At 39.3% G+C, this 18,330-nt stretch overlaps 1 protein-coding gene across 2 annotated transcripts in view; it reads right to left on the bottom strand.

Moving 5' to 3' along the window:
* The window catches only part of LOC122800073 (gamma-aminobutyric acid receptor subunit gamma-2), an 854,805-nt gene that overhangs the window by 602,528 nt on the left and 233,947 nt on the right, over positions 1–18,330 (bottom strand). The window lies entirely within an intron of this gene.

Genomic DNA, 18,330 nt, shown 5'->3' with positions numbered 1-18,330 from the left:
TTCAGTGACATTAGGTATTATTAAGCTCTGTTAAGACAGTAGGATGAATAGGTACCCGGTAATTTTCTGGCTGAGGCAAAGACCAAGACACTTATTTTTCTTAGAGTTAATTAATACTTTGTTAGTGGTGCACCAGATGCATAACTGAGTGAAATTGTCCTGTAACTTGGTTTGTAGATCAGAGTGGCTAGTATTAGACTGCAGGAGCAGCATATCGGCTGCATACAGTACATTATTAATTTAAGATTTGGTAATTCTAGAGGAGATAATTAACAAGGACAAGAAAGTGAGGAAGACCTAGCACAGACCCTTACTGTACATCTCTATTAAATTTCCTGGCAGTAAGAAATGAGTCATTGTTACAGATATGGAAGGATCTGTCTTTAAGATAGCTGCAAATCTCCAAGTTGAGTTTCATGAGTTTGTTAAGAAGTAGGGTATGATTGACCATTTCAAAAGCCCTTGTCAAGTCAACAAAGAGATCTGCAGTAATAAGCCCTTCATTCAGGTTGCAATAAATGGTATCACTGGCAAATACCAAGGCAGTAAAGGTACTGAGGGCATTGAGAAAATCATGCTCTGCATCACATAACAGTCTATAGATGTTAATGTGCTTAAGTAGTTGTTTGTGTAAAAGTTTTTCATATATTCTGGTAATAGGGCATTGGGTAGAAATAAGTCTATAATCCTTCAGCTGGGTTACTGGCTTCCAGGTTTAGTGTTTTTTTTTTTCCAGCTGCAAGCTTTAAGAAGGGGGGTGGTGAAGATTGCTGGATTTAGATTCTGAATTGTTAAGTTTGAAAAGTTGGGACTTGGTCTGTTTTACTGAAATTTCAAAGAAGTGAAAGAGTGATACATAAGAAGCTAGACGGTATAGATCAGGGGATGAAGGTTCTTGTTCTTTATTGGTCGAAGCGAAACTTGTTGGAAAAACATTAGCTAGATTGGTTATGGTGGACTGCAAAATGTGAGTATAACCATTAGCAAAGGTGGAATGATTCAATGTCATGGATTTATTCTTGGCAGCTACAGAGTTTTTTAACATAACAGTTGGAATGCTCTCAAAGGTACCTCACCAGGAGGATCCAGGGTATGAATACCTCGTCTTACACAGATAAGGTTCTGTCTCTGTACTCGGTCTACTACAGGTTACTGAGAACTGATCTCAGCAAAACAAATAGGACCAGAAACACTAGATCCAAGGACTTGAACATTATGACATAAACAAAACCTACTACAGGGATCTATATGTCTCCTAAATGATCTCTGTGCTATATAGAACAAGTTCCCCGGCTATATGAGGCAGAGTTCATCCCTTGACCCAATTCAAATGAAACCTTGATCATTTGTTGGGAGGTCATAAATTCACCCCTTGGTCTGACCTCCATGTCTCTTATGGAAAGAGATCAACAGTAAGTAAATTAATCCTCAACTAACATATACTGCCCCCGAACATAACTCTTAGCTTCCTCTTTACTAACATATCCCACCATATAGGAATCTGAGGAACTCTGGAGCAAATCTGGGATGGGTTGCATGGCTAGGCTTGCAAAGACTCTGCCAGTTGTTAGTCCTGTGTAAACCTATGAACCTATGTCTCTGTTAAGAGTTTTATTGCTTTCCAAAACTGATTAGGTCTATACCAGTGTGTTTCCTGTTTTTTTTTTCTAAGGTACAATGCTTTTGTATTATTTATTGCAACTCTTGTTTCCTTGTTGGGTTCCTTTTCCAGGTCTTCCAGGCTGAATCTCTGGGTTTAATTTTTTTTTCCCATATCTACTGAAAGCCATTAGCAATACTCTGATCTAAGCCTTCTTTTTGTTAAGGGGTACAGTGTATCCTGAATTGTGGTCAGTTTCATGTTAAGAAATTCTACAGTAGACGTGGGTGCAGACATGGTATACAAGGAAGTTCAGTCTATAGCTCTGACTAGGGTGTTGGAATCTAGTAGCTTATTGTTAGGGAAAGGTCTTCTGTCAATTATTTTCACTAAGAGAAGGGGCTTACTGCACATCAGTACCCTGAGTGGAGAACGAGCGTTCTCAGTAAGAGTATTAATATACAAGTAATGCCTGGTGAAAAACATGTCCGCTGCTTCACAGCAGCATATCAAGCCACTGTGGAGCTCAGACTGAGAAAACAGAATGCCCACCATTATTTTATACTCACTAAGCAGTGCTTCTGCTGTTTGGTGAGTGTAAAATAAAATAAAAATAAAAAAACTGTGTGCATGTGTTTGCGTGTGAAAGTGTATTTGTGTGTGACTGTGAGAGAGAGAGATTAGTTGAGCTACTATTTTAAGCTTGGTAAGCAGCACTTTTGCTGTTTAGTGAATGTAAAATAAAATAAAATAAAAGTAAAATAAAAAACTGCGTGTATGTGTTAGTGTGTGTAAGGGTATGCCTTTACGAGTGAGAAAGAGATCGGTTAAACTACTACTTTACACCGGCTTAGCAGTGTTTCTACTGTTTCGTAAGTGTAAAATAAAAAGCATGTGTTTTTGTGTGTGTGTGTGTGTGTGTGTGTGTGTGTGTGTGTGTGTGTATGTGTGTGTGTGAGAGAGAGAAGGAGATAGACAGTGTATGTGTGTATGAAAGTAAGAGAGAAAGAGAGATGATCGTGTGTATGTCTGTCTATGTTGCTGTGTTCATGTGTGAGTGAATAGTGTATGAATGCAGAGGAGACTGTGTGTGTGTGTGTGTGTGTGTGTGTGTGTGTGTGTGTGTGTGTGCACATGTGTGTGTGTGTGTGCGTGTGTGTGCGTGTGTGCGTGTGTATGTGTTAAAGCAGAAGAGACTGTGTATGTGTGTATGGGAGAGAGAAAGGGCTCTATGTAAAATTGTTGCGTTTTACTTGCTTATTATTTTTTAAGTACTATATTGCTTTTTATATATGTTTGATGTAAAATGCTTCCCCCAACCACATTGACATATACTACAGCAAGTTCGAAACATTAGGCAGTGGAACTATTTCACATTAAAAATATACAGAAAATAATATAGTACTTAGAAAAATAAATAAGCAGGTAAAACACAACGATTTTACAGACAGCCCATTTTCTAAGAGCAATAATGTCCTCCAGGGTGTATGTTAATGTGTAATTAATGCCCTTCCAGGGGTGCAGAGGCCCTCCGCCAACTATTTCCCAATCTGAATTATACTCAAAAATATATCTGAAATCTTTTACACTTTTTATTCAGTTTAAGAGTCAACACAAAGCATAATAGCATGAGAAACAAAATTAAATATTGTGTGCAAACAGGCACAATAGTGCATGATATTAAGGTACTTTAAAATTCAAAATAATGGCACTGTATGTAATTCAGCAATCAATATTTGCTTTGTAAATCAGTATGCAGTATAGATGAAGTACTTCTACCAATATCCACTGATATTAACAGCAAAACAAACAGCAATTAAGCGGCCAAACTCAAAACTTGTTGAAGAATGTGTTTAATATGAAAGATATTTTAAAAAATTCCACAGTTTAGTGCTTTCGTCTGTAACACTAAGACATCATCAGCACTATGAATGTACTGTTTGTGGAAGCTGCACTCTAATAACCACTGATACTATAAACTCAGAAGAATGACCGCCATTCAGTTAACAACAGTATACAATTTAAGGCAGCATACATTTGAACTTGCACAGATCCCGGAAATAATAATAGCAAACACAAAGACAACAGTATAACAGTAAAAGCTGACTTACATACATAAAAGATACAAGAAAGAGTTCCCCACTTAAGCAGAGTCTGTACTAACTAAGATGGCAAAAGTGATCTGTCTAAGGTTGACAGCACTATTAATACAGATCCTGGTTTATCAGCCAGAATGTGAATACATAATATGCTAGCATCCGTTTTCTTCAAGTGAGTCATATTGCAGATGGAAACAAGCTAGTTTACAAAAATAAGAAAATGAAAAAAAAACAAAGGAGGATGACTGATCCCAGCAGCTGGTTTGAATGTTTGTCAGGTGCATACTGCAGATGTAACAATGTTCGACATCAGGCACAAGAAACAAGCCTACTTTGAACACAAGACTACTCAACGTGGATGTTGCTTTAAACTAAATGCCTAAGCAAACTAGGCAATGACACCACAATTTGATAAAATACATTCAGAATTTTAAATAGGGCACACATGTTTCAAAGGAAATGGACAAAGGTACAGACACAGATGGCCATCCCTCTGAAAACAGCATCACAACAAGTGAAACTCCTTAATTAACTTTTACTAAAAACTGATCTCAGCTGAATGCAAATAATCATTTATCTACCTTTGTTCTTTGAAGCATACTCAGTTACATTTAGATGTTAGATCACTACATCAGTAGTATTGTGTAGTTATCCTACGTCTTTGAAAGATTCTGTATCTATATGATGATGATGATGATGGTGTATTCAAAGGCTTACAGACTGCCTCCAATTGGAAAACAGCTCATTATTAATCTTTACCTCTCATCCTCGGTCTATTAGTCCAAGGGGATCTCAATATAATCCTACTGGAAAATAATTAATTTCAGCAAATCTAATTTATCTCCATCAAATAACATGCTGAAACAAAGCAAAACTTCACACCAGTTCACTACTATCTCGCTCATGTTCTAAAGTTATCATAACTCGCCTCAATAATGTGGGAAGTAGTAACTAAGTCCTCCCTTACCTAAAATAAGTCTCATTTTTCCCCAAGTTAAGACCTCAACTCAAAAGACACCCCCATCAAAAATCTGACTGCAAGTGCTTTCCTCCTGGGCACATAATCTAACTCCATCCTGTTCTACATCCCTCCTACTTTGACTCACTGTTCTCATCTGCTGCTTCCCTTTCATATTTACTACTACAATTATTTCATATTTGTTTTCTACTCAGTTAATGACAATTACATATTTTACCAATTGCCTTTGGTATTATCGATCTTCTGTGATTACTCTGTGAATTTGCTTTTTTTTTATGCAAAATATTGGAAGATATGCACACCTTCATCAGTAGAGCACTTCCAGTACAAAAACTTGTTAAATGCTGGCTATCAAAAAAATGCTGTTTGTGTAATCTGGCTGCCCAGCAACTTCATAATCAATCTATCTATCTATCTATCTATCTATCTATCTATCTATCTATCTATCTATCTATCTATCTATCTTTCTATCTGTCTGTCTCTGTCTTATGAAAAATGCTATAGCTGAAGCTGTCTTCCATTTAAAAATGCTTTTCTTTATGCTTAGTGATTTAGCTTAAGTAAATATAGAAAACTGTACTCTGTCTTTAAACTTACACTCTCAGATTGCAACATGAACAAACTAGACAAAGAGGTCATACATTTTGTCTCACTTAATGACAACAAATATTTTTTGTCTGTTGTATTAACAAATGTCCATGATAAAACTGCTTAAACCAATGCATTACATCAAGTTCTGTGTGTTCACAGCTCCTTTCTAATATTGTTTAACAAAGTACATTGTGTAAGTAAATTATCATAACAGTAGATGAATCAAAACCCTGGTAGAGCGGGCCTTGACCCAGCCTAAAATACTTATGTTATGGTATGCATAACAAAAGGCAATAGCATTAGGTAACCATTTGGAAGTAGTCTGTTTTGACACCGGTTGTCCTTTCTTAACTTCACAAGAAATGAACAATTGATGGCAAAAGTATGTAACAAGCTTATGTAATATGTCCTTTTTGTGTATTTAACATTTACCTTATCTCTGTCTTTGCTTACCCTTACACGTTTGCACACTCTTGACCTCTTATATGCTACCGTGGGTTTTTTCACTAATTATTTCAGTACTGCATTGCATGGATCTACAATCCTCTTAGAGAAAAAGTCATTATGAAGGTCCAAGGAGTAGTACATCCCTACAGTATGTTTCCTGTAGCCCTCCTCCTCCTTTTGCCTTTCCTGCTCAATATACCCTCCCAATTTCTCCCTATCATTTGAAAGACTTAGTTCTGTCACAATAGCACCTGAGCTGTCTGTGGACTTCCAAGGTATGGAATATCCTTTCTCATTCATTTTTAGGTTCAGGAAAGAAAACAGGGAGATAGTTTGGTTTAAAGTAAACATGGACAACACTTTAGGCAAAAATGAAGAATTAGTTCTCATAGAAACCCTGTCCCTATGTAATAAATGAGATGTAGTTGACTCACCATAAGAGTCTGAAACTCAGACACCTTTCTTAAAGAGGTAACAGCAATCACTAAAACTGTTTTCTATGTTAAAGTCTGCCAGATCAGCAAATGGAGAAGTGGTAATTTCTCTAACACAAAATTAAGAGCCAAAAGAGAGGCCACAGTATTTCTTGGAGACCACTTAAGCAAAATCCCTTTCAAAAACATTTTGACATGAGCCTGCTTTGAAAGAGGAAGATCTATGGGCAGGCATGCTGAAATTACCAATAAATGAACCTTGACAGAAGAATAAGAATATGATAGTAATTCACACAAATATTAAAGAAACAGAAAACAACTAGCCATGAATGGGTGCTAGTTATGCTGTTGGCTCCAACTATAAATCCTTTCACATTTGCTAATATATGATTTTCTAGTAAAATGCTTTATTGCCTCCATTAGTACTTGCTGTATGTCCTCGGTAAACAGATCCCTTAATGGAATTAAGTCACTATCATCAATTAGATGAAGTTGATTGATGTTGGGGTGTACCAATCATCCCTGTTCATATGTGAGTAGATCCAGTCTGTGTGGTAGCTTGTCGTAACTGTCACTGGCCATTTCCAAATGAAGGGAGAACCATGGTTGACTGGGACAGAAGGAGGTCATCACAATGATCTTAGGGGATTCCTTCTGAATCTTCACGGGTACATTTGATATTAGTGGAAAAGGGTGGAAAAGCATACATGACATTCCTGTCCAAGGAAAAGAAAAAACAACCATCTTCCAGGCTTTCTTGCATAGAAGTCTGGGGCAGAATATTTCCAGTTGATTATTCCGACAGGAGGAAAATAGATCTACTTGAGAAACTCCCTACAGATGGATCAAATTTTGGGAGACCCCTAATCTATCTTTATTTATTTATTTATTTTATGTATATCTTAATTTGTTTATCAGAGTAGTACACTGATCACTACAGACCATTTGCAGAGACAGTCCAGTGAAGAGATTCACTAAAAATAAAACAGAACAAATTGACAAAGACAGAGTAATCACACAAGGTAGATAATTCCATACACAATTGATACAATATGTAGATAATATTAGCAGAGGAGAAAATCAAATGTTGTTGTTTGTCTTTCAGCTTTTCCCGGTTAGGGATCGCCACAGCGGAACTCCGGTCCGCTAATGATTGGCAGTAGACTTTCACAAATGCTGAGGTGCCAGCTCGACGTACAACCTTCAATGAAGGCACACCCATTTACGCATGTCTTTCGAATGCCCACCCAACCACAGGGAGGACATGCAGACTCCACACAGAAGGCACTCCCCGCACTCCAGCCGAGAATCGAATGGAAGAACCTCTTGCTGTGAGGCAACAATGCTATCGCTGCCAAATATGAATTAATTTTAGTAGTAAATATGAGAGGGAAGCTGCAGCAGAAAACAGAAGGTCAAAGTAGAAGTGATTCAGGTTTGGAGGAAGTTAGGTTATGCATCCAGTGGAAAAGCACCTGCAGTCAGATTTTTGATGCAGTTGTCTTTTGAACTGAGTTCTTAAGGTGGGAAATGAGTAGAGTTCTTTAAAGTGAAGGGTGAGGGATTGCCAGAGTGTGGGTGCAAGAATGGAGAAGGAATGATCAGTACAGTGCAGTTCTGTTTGGAGTTTGGAGTGAAGGAGTTAATTGGGAGAGGCTGCAGCAGTTGTAGGTGGTTTTATTATAGAGTTTGGCTGAAAGAGGTGGACCATTTGTTAGGGTCTGCTCTGGTCCTGCTGTGCTTGTCTGCCCCACAGTCCTGCTCTGATAGAATGTAGGATGCCTGTGATCTGAGTCTGTGTTGTGAAGGTATATACCAAGTTGACATGACAAGTCTGCAAAGGGGCACAACCTTGAACCCCTTTGCTTGACTGTGGTATTGTGGTGTTGGCTGTAACCACTTGAAGAGGTCCCGTGGACTAGAGATGGTTCAGAGAGTCTGTGTGCCTTAATCAGGGTAAGCATCTCCTTGATATTTATGTGCTTGCATCTGTCTTTGGTGTTCCGCACTCCCTGCACATTTATCACTCCTGAAAGTCCGAGGTACCTGTGATGACTGACTACTTTGGAGCAAGGAGGGAGAAGGGGAAGCCTTGAATTAAAGATATTGTTGCCTTCACCAAAAGTCTTTTCTGCTGACAAACCCCAGCAGTGGTATTTGAAAAGACAAAGGGTACTGATGCTGGGGCCAAAGCGATTTCAGATGCTGCTGTAGCTTTATCATGTGGAGTCTTGCAAGGGGTATCATGAGAATCATAAATGCCATGTCACCCAAAATCTGAGGTATTCCCTTGCAGTGAACAAATTCTGAGTGGAAAATCTTAGAAATACACCTAGATAAAGATCTGTTTTTTTTCCTGTGGAAGAAAAGGTCTTTGAACTGAGGTATCTAGTTGACATCCCAGGAACACAGTCCTGTGAGATGGATTCAAGAAAGACTTTGAATGCTCTCTTGGAGTCCCAGCTTGTGTAAGAGACCTCTCACACAAGAAGGAGACTCCTGACACTCTGAAAATGACTCTGAAGATATAAGCACATTATCTAAATATGGAAAAATGTGGATACCCTGTAGGCTGCAATGAGCTACAGCTGGGGCTAGACACTTTGTGAACTCTCTTGGTACAGTGGATAGTCCAAAAGGTAAGACGTAGAACTGATACTATGATTCAGACACACAAAACCTTAAGAAACATCTGACGTCTGGGTGAATAGAAATGTGATGAATGCATATTTTAAGTTTAGTATTATATTTTAAGTCTAGTGTTACCAGGAAAGTTGAAAGAGGAAGAAGAGGTAACAGGTTGGGAAGTGACATCATTTTGAATTAGGGCCTATCACAAACAGTTTTAGGAAAGAAAGATCCAGAGCTGGACTCCAAAATGTTTATTTCTTTGGCGCTAGGAACATCCTTAAACAAAAAAACCTTCCCCGCCTGGAAAGGAGGCACTGGTTCTTTATCTCTTAGCACAGCATGTGATGAACTGCTGGAAATGAAAGAGTCTGATCTGGTGACTGAGGAATGACCCCCTTCCCCCCTGGAAAGGAGACATTTCCTCCCACTGCCATCTATAACCTTAATGGATGATTTTCAGAACCCATTTGTTTGAAAATGCAGATTCAGACTTTCTGGAAAAAAAATAGCCAGGGTGGGAGAGGTTCACAAGGTGTTTTGAGTAGTCATTCAGACTTGAAGGACTATCCTTGATTTTGGGAGGTTCAAGATTTATTTTTGGAACCACCACGCAATTTTTTCTTAAACGTCTGTTTACTTGTATTTTGTTGAGACTATTTATTCTGTTTTTTTTTTCCCAAAATTGGATGAACAGATAGAAAACCACTTGGAAAGTTTGGAAAAGGACGGCTGAAAAATTTTAGAGATTCCTTGGATAATTTTGCTCCTCTCATCAGACGTTTTGACTCCCTCTGTAGCAGAGGGGCCAAACACTAAATCTATGTTCAAGGGAAAATTTTAACATGATCTGGAAGGGTCTGAGACTGTAGCCATGCAAACCTCTTCAAAACAGTACCAGTGGTCTTAGCCCTGAAAGAAGTATCAACAGAGTCATACACACACTGTAAACAATGAGTGGTGCCCTGTGCAATAGAAATTAAGTTATTTAAGGCAGATTTTTCCTCACAAGAAGAAACCGCAGAAAAAACATTCCTCATACTTTTCAAATTGTCAGAACAAACTTTAACATATGAGCCTGACAATTAAAAATTCTGAAAATCAGAGTGGTAGAAGTATACACATTTTCCACATACATATCAATAATTTTCCCATCCTTATCAGAAAGAGCACAACTAGAACTGACCAGGTGTTTAGCAACAGTGGGATCAACTAGAGCTATAACTGCTGGGACAGGTTTAGGAACAATGTATAAAAATTGTAAAGACTGAGGAACTTTATACATTCTATCTGCGTTTTTAGGAACAGCTGGCTAACATAAAATTGCTTGCAGTAATATACACATCCTTTAAAGCAGACAGAATAGGAGGAATGGCTGTAGCATCTGGAAAATCTTTCTGTAACAATCCAGTAGTATTTTGTGAGGGATTGAGAAACTTCAATGTTCTGTCACGGAAAACACTGGCACATTCTAGTAATAGTCTCAGAGAAAAAGGAACCCAAAAGGGAAAATCAGAAACTGAGCTTTCCTTGGGAGTCTGAATCAGAAATCTGAAGGAAAAAACACTGCATCCATCCCTGCATCTTCCTCTTCCTCTTCAGGTTCAGAATCTTGAATCTCTTCATGAACAGAGGAATTCATCCTTCTTTTATCAGAAAGCACTTTACGAGTAGGATCAATAGCCTGAATTAAGCCAGGAGACAGACCCAGTAAACTACTCCTTTCCAAAGAAAATTGAGGAGAATAGATACATGCATGATTTTATTTTTATTTTTAACAGAAAAAATAGGCCAACCATGTTATTAATGACACCAGCAGCTTCCCAAAGTATAGTGACAACATTCTGACACAAGAGGGAAGCCTTCCCCATTTCCTCTGCCAGGAACAACAACAGTGTCTCTCCTTTGTCCACTGAGGGGCCCCAACAGCCACAGAGGACACGTCAAACCACTGGTCCATAGCGACTATAAGTGCTACACCAGAAGGACCCTGGGTAAAAGGTGAGTGGTCTGTGGTGCAACAAATGGCCATAGTAGAGTTACCCACCTGTAGCTGATGCAAACTGCTAGCCTGCTGTGGTGGCAAAGGCTGTATGCTTATTTTTTTTTTTTTTGTGGCTGGAAGAAGGACTGGCCATAGAACCTGTAGTCTTTTCCATGATCAAGCAAGAAATTATGCCTCTTTCCCTGGGCAGACTAGAAGCAATCGCCAGTAAACACTACCAGTCTACAAAAGTTACTTCTTTAACAGGAAAACACAGCAGAAAGCACTTTAAAACAATATGACAGCTGCACAAAAGTAAAATAAACACAATCTCTACACAGAAAACATGTTTTCAGTTACCTCACACTACTGAAAGAAAAAATAAAACATTCTGTTTAAAAGTGCATTACAGTCTTGAGACAGTTTGTTAAAACACAACACTGTTTGTTTTAAAAATAACTTTCTTGAAGAGGGAAGAAATAAAACAACAGAATAATGAAAGTGGAAAGTTATTTTCCCCAAAGGGAACTTATATGCCCAGCAAAGGAAAGCACAAGCTGACTGTCGACCCTTGATAGCCTCAGAGGAGCATAATCCTCAGCGACAGAATAGCTCTGAACGGCTTCGCTCCCAAACTTTTCTTTTCTTCAGTTCACCTTTGCGCCCTGAAGCTTTGGAAGCTGGCCGGCTGTTATATCCTTGGCAGGATAAAACCCATATAGCTAAGGTTACTGCAGTATCGATAAATATGATGAACATCACTTGGATTACATGTTTCTGTAGAGTTATATGGCTTATATGTTTTAACTGAATGTTAACACTCTAAGAAACAGTTAAAGATATTTCTAAGTATGCTGATCAATACTAACTACATTTACTAATCTTGCACCTATTTTATCAGCAGGTAAGCCGCGGTGGTGCAGCTGTAGCATTGATGCCTCACAGCAAGAGGTTCTCCAGTTCGATTGTCAGCTGGAGCACCTTCTTTGTGGAGTCTGCATGTCCTCCCCACGATCGAGTGGCATTCGAAAGACATGTGTAGAATGGGTGTGCCTTCGTTGAAGGTTGGGAGTCAATCTGGCACCTCGGCTAATCATTAGCGGACCGGAGTTCCGCTGTGGCGACCCTTAACCAGGAAAAACCGAAAGAAAAACAACAACAACGCCTATTTTATCAGCAGAAAATGTTTTCCTGTACAAACAAAAAACTAAAATGCAAGAGACTGTATCCAGTTTTGCAGTATATTGGAAAAGAAGAGAAGTAATTTTTTTTTTAGATTAATTAAACATCTTGTAACAATCTGCCAAATGACAAAGAAATTCTGGAAACAAAGACAGTCATTATCAAGCAAAAATGCAGCCACATTTAAATACTTTCTTTCCTCTACAGACTAATCATTTGCTAGCGCTGCAGTTTATCACTACAAAAGAAAAAAACATGCATTTGGTTAACTGGGTCCCATTTCTTTGAAAACTTAGTATGCATGATCCCTTTAGTTAAAAAAAGCACAAAAATATCAAATTTTGATATAACCCACAGTTGTGTGACCTTGGACCTTTTGGTACATTAGGTGGAGGGGTGTTCCTGCACAGAAAATATTTACTGCGTTTGAGCCATTCTCTTATTCAGGGCTGCATCATCGCATCTTGATGAAACCTTATTAAGCATGCTATATATTGAAGTAAGGTGCTGCTACGGAAATGGTAATCAGAATTACGTTTAATAACTGTAAATCATGTTTAAGCAGCTGCTCCAAAAATCTCCTTATGGCATACCAAGTATTGATGAGCTCTGTTTTAAAATCACTTGCATATCATTTATAGTGAGCACTGTAAATCACATAATCAACTATCCTGTTGACACAAGATGTGTTCCACACCACTGCAAATAGGCAATATTCAATCCAGTAACAAATAATGTAGACAAGCATTTAATGCAAAATTTTAAGCCTGTTTCTCCCCCACTCTTCCAAAAGTTCTGCAGAAGCATGTGCTCATTCAAATTCAGAACACACCTTAATAATTTAACCTTAACTGTGACATGAAATAAGAGTTTAGGCCTGGGATTAGTATATATTTACTGTGGCCCAGGTCTCACAGACACTGTTTACTATAGGACAATCAACAGTATGATAATAAGTGATATGAGGATTTGTGAAAAGCAATTACAACAGGCTTATCCACTCTAAACTCAGAATGGAAAACTACGATTATTGTTTTAACTACAAACCTGACAATGATTTCATTTGTGCACTGTAGCCATCAAATTATCTTTCAGCTAGATGCTTCCAGCTGATGGGAAATAAAATTCTTCCTTCCTACCCTGTTATTAAGGATGTAACCCAATGGTTTGAAATTCAACCCATAGCGTTTTCTGTCTATAGAAATACAATATTTGGTGACCTTTCCTGCCGTAAATCCATTCCATATACAGGTTATGTAAATTGTAATCCAAAGGTTAAAAAAAAATACAAGCTGATGTCAAAGCTAAGGGATCTCAGATGAAAACTTGCAAAACACTAGAACTTTTAACCATAGCTCTGCTTTTAAATAATTCCAAAATCAAGACAGTTATTTAGGTGTTGATGTAAACTTGTCCATGTTTCCATATCATAAAAAGCCAACAATTTATGCACAAAATCAGTTAAAATATATGCAGCTTCTAACTTGATGTAATGCCAACATTAACTTACCACCCAGCTGTCTAGTTCTTTAAGATAACTGCTCTAATCAAAGCCTTCTCTTCAATTGCATGTCTGCTAACCATAAAATCTAGGGAATCTGTGTAAAAGGATCACTTCTCTCACAAAGTAAATTTGGCCTCGTATTATTGCCCTTAACATCAGACACTAATTTGCTTCTAGTCTGCATTCTGGTAAAAGAAGCCAGACATGTCATTTATTCAGTACAACAAGCGGAACATAACTGTGACATTCTCACCATATACTATTCATTTAATGGCCACAGCATATTTGTGACTTCTACATATGCTGACATGTGTGCCTCTGTGGCTATTTTTTTCATCTTTTGGAATCAACATGCACTCCATGATAATTTCTGGCATTCTTTCCTATTGTGCTGTACAGCCTAAAGATTATGGTAGCCACTAAGGAAAAAAATGTTCAGTGCACCTGAATCTAGACTTTCGGATTCACTACCACTCCATATATCAGCGATAGATGTCCTCAGACCAATATCAGAAAAATACCTGATGGTGTAAGTTGAAATAAGAAGCAGAAAACAACTACAAATGCAGTGTTATAACCTTCCCTTGCCAAATACTGCTAACTTTGAACTTGTGATCCTTTTATATACTATTCATTCATATACAACAGGAATGTTCTGTTGAGAAGCAAAAGAATATACCTCCAAGGCAGTCAGAAATGCATGCAGTACCCTAGCTGTTGGAGGTCTACCTGAATGAAAGTAGCAAATTATTATTATTTTTTTGTATGACTGTCTCTCCCAACAACTATCATTTCCCCAGCTCCTCTCCTCATTCATAAAGTCTGCTAAATCTGCCTTAGCTTCTCTTATGCTTAAGCTGTCCCATGTCTTTGGCCAGTGAGGGAACAGATGACACTAGTGCAGAGTCATATCACTATGGAGGAGTGTTCACTAAGCACCGCCTACCCTATAGCAGCCTTGTGAGCTCTGTAACTGCTACCTAAAGGTGTAGGAATGTGTCTGCTCATGTGCAACTTCATGACCAATTGGCATACTGCAGTGCTTCTACTCATGTGCAACCTCATGCCCAAGTGATAATGCAGTGCTTCTGCTCATGTGCAAACACACACCTAAGTACCATACTGCAGTGCTTCTGCTCATGTGCAACCTCACACCCAAGTGGCATACTGCAGTATTTCTGCTCATGCATCATGATCAACTTCAACAAGTGGCTTAGCTTCTGGTGACAGTCCAGAGGGATCCAGTATCTGTCACCCTGGGAAGATATGGGTGAAATGACATGCTGCTTTGCCAAAAATGGTCTTCAACTATCTCATCTAGGCTTTCGGATACTGGCAAATATCCTTGCTTCCCCCATAGTGCCTTTTTAGGCAATGTCAAAACAACAAAATTTCCGATGAAGCAAAATCCACTTGAGATACACTCAAGGTTCTGCTGCTTAATGTTAGGAGTCTAAACATGAAGCTGCACTCACTGGATCACACTTGAAGGTGCAGACATCTGTGCAGTCACTGAGATCTTGTTCAAGGCCATGGAGAGTACTCCAGCCGTGCAAGGCTACAATGCCTTCCACACATTCAGACTTCATAATGATAGTGAAAGAAGCAAAGGTGGAGGTATAACCATCTTCATTAAAGCCAAGTACACATCGCGTCTGATCTAACATTATGCCTCTCTTGAACTATTCCATGTCCAATTAACTATAGGCAAAATACCCTACCACATCATTGATAACTATCCTTCAATTGACTGGGTGACATACACAAACACAAGCATGCTCACCCGGAGGTTTCCGGACTTTGTCAATACAAATGCTCTGGAACAGATAGTATGCACCCCCACAAGAGGCTCAAATGTCCTAGGCATAGTACTCACCAACATGGGGGGGGTCACTGCACTCTCCCCTGTGTGATGCCCTCCCTCTTAAGGGTGGACCATAAATCAGTCTCTTTGGAAATAACTATTGTACCCGACACCCCCACAGCAGCAAAAAACTGAAAAAAGTTTTCCAAAGCAAACTACAGCCTACTAAGTGATGGAATAAAAGGTTTTCTACCCCACTCCCCACAATCACAGACAACAATGACGATGCAGAGGTGTGCACAAATGCCAAACACTTAAGCAACTGTATTGACTCAGCTGTATCTGTCCAGATCAAAACCAGGTCCACTTAAAAAAACAAACCACCCTGGTGGACCTCAAATATAAACAGGTTATATAACAATCAAAAGAAACTGAAGTCCAAGAACAAGAGGGAACTGACTCAGCAGAAGAAGAATCCCCTCCATAGCTTGAACAAACAAATCAGGAATCTTGTAAAGTCCTCTAAATCTAAATATGAAGCTAAAATAGCATCCTTAGCTAAGGATAATCATAAGGCAGTCTTTAACTGCATCCATAATCTAAAAAGTGATGCCCGGCTATATGCCAAACTGGTAATAGATGGTGCCACTCATACTATAGCAGAGGAAATTGCCAACCTGCTAACAGATTAGGTGCAAACTCACCCCCCTATCCACCTAAGCTCACCTGACACCAGTCCTCTGCCAAGTATCTCTAGAAATCAGGTCATTTCTGCATTCCCCAAGGCCAGAAAAATGGCCTCAGTGGGACCAGACAACATTCCAGGTTGCTTACTAAGCAATTTAAAGCAGGACCAATGGACCCACTTGGTGCTCTCTTTAACCACAGCCTGAGAAATGGTTTGTTCCAGCAGACTGGAGAAAGGCAACAGCGATCCCCTTAAAAAAAGAGGTCATCAACCAACCCTCTGAACTACAAATCCATAAGTCTAACCAGCCTCATCTGCAAGGCCATAGAAAGAATTATCATGGACCTTATCAACAAGGAAATAGGTCACCTTAAAACTCTAGACCCAACCCAATTTGGCTTTGTTAAGGGTATATCATGCTTATTAAACTTGGTAGATTTCTTCAAGAAAGTCACCAGTGCCCTGGATGAGGGTGAGATGGTGCATACTGCCTATCTTGACCTAGGCAAGGTTTTTGACATAATCTTCCACTCAGGTATCATTGAAAAAACTCCCCAGCTGGGGATTAACCCTTATGTGATTAAGTGGCTAGCCAACTGGCTCACCAACAGAACACATACTGCCAAAGTTGGTGACTCCACCTCTACCAGTAGACCCATCACCAGTGGCATACCACAAGGATCTGTGATGGGCCCTTTACTGTTTGTAATCTATTAAGTCCAAGCTACAGTAGATGGCCTATGGCTTGCCAGGTTTGCTGATGACGGCAAAGCGGGTGCAATCAGTGAGTCCCCCTAATGATGTTAACATGCTACAGGAGGGGCTAAAACAGACAAATGATTGGTGCCAACGCCATGGTCTAAAACTAAATGCAAAGAAGTGCATTATTATCTCCTTTGGCAAAGAGTAATTCCCTGCTAATTGCAATACTGACAGCACCCCCTCTAAGTTCAAACCCAATGGTGCAAGATCTAGAAACACTGGTAGATAGCAATCTGAACTTCAACCACCAAGTTTCCATAGTGATATTGAAGATTTCTGTATTGCACATCACATAAGTAAGGGCATGACATCCAGGTCTAAGGATTTCAAACCTCCACTGCACTCGACCCTCATCTGACCATTAATAAAGTACAATGCTCCCTTTTGTATGACCATCACGAGACACCTCCAACAGCTGAAGAGACCACAGAGGTTTCTGACCAAGAAAATACAGGGTTTCAAAACTATGACTTACATGGAGAGATTGAAAGCCCTGTCATTGTACTCTGTATCACATAGGCTGCTGTGAGGTGACCTGTGCCTGGCCTACAGGGCGGTCTTCAACCCTGCACTGATACAAATGCTGCACATTTGCAAGTCACATGGAACAAGAGTCACATGCTCTAGAGATCTTAGCCTAGCCTGTGACATTAACAAAACATGCTGGACAGACAGATATATCTCACAGAAATTTCCACTCCTCTGGAATAAACAACCAGTTCAAATGAAACAGAGCTCCTCACTGACCCTATTCAAGCGCAACCTAGATAAATGGATAGGGGATCGCAAATTCATCCCAGGGTTGTCACCCATGTCCCTCATAGACAGGGATAAAAGGGGTTGATCATAGACTTGCCCTGTGAATTATGTCCATCTTACAAGGACTATTAGGGCAACAGATGATTAACAACATAGACTCGCTCTGCAAATTACCTCCATCTAACCAAGAACAATTGGAGCAACTCAGGATTAATGTGACTAGGCTTCTAGGGGGCTCTAGGGATAACAGTCTAGTAACCTCCTTTGAACCTATGAACCTATGTGCAACTTCATGCCCATGTTGCATAGTGCTTTCAGGGAGGCTCTTTCCCCCATGACTGGTGAGCTGGCATCCTCCCTTGCCTCTGTTGCCTCCAGTACCCATGTCTCTAGCCAAATACAGGTTATCTAAAGCACAGTCAGGGCTTTTTCCCTCTGTGACACATGTCCAGACGAAAGCAGCAATTTACCGAAGACTCAGTAATCCTCTGCTAGCATGTGCAGTATGTAGAGCGCACTGGAATTCAACTTCTAAACTTCTACTGGAATGAAATGGTGCAACTAAACTCTTGTTAGGTGCTCTCATATATGTTAAATATTTGGTTTGTATACACACTTCTGACTAGTTTTCTTTATACAATTTGCAGCTTATTTAATAATAGCAACTGCTGTCATAGCTTACTTCACAAATGTAACAGATTACTTGCACATAACCCTGCTACAATTCTTGGCTTCTATATACTCCTGCATATGGAGGTCTAACAGGAAATTGTAACTTAGTCGAAACAATTAACCTAACACTCACTCTTTCAAAAGCCTTAAAAATGGTAGTATAGATCAGCACATAATGTGGGATTTTCCTGAAGGTA

This window comes from Protopterus annectens, chromosome 4.part0 (assembly GCF_019279795.1).
Source record: "Protopterus annectens isolate FY-2018-M chromosome 4.part0, PAN1.0, whole genome shotgun sequence".
Lineage (NCBI taxonomy): Eukaryota > Metazoa > Chordata > Ceratodontiformes > Protopteridae > Protopterus > Protopterus annectens.
The sequence above is the reverse complement of the archived record's forward strand: the minus strand, read 5'-3'. Positions and strand labels throughout refer to the sequence as shown.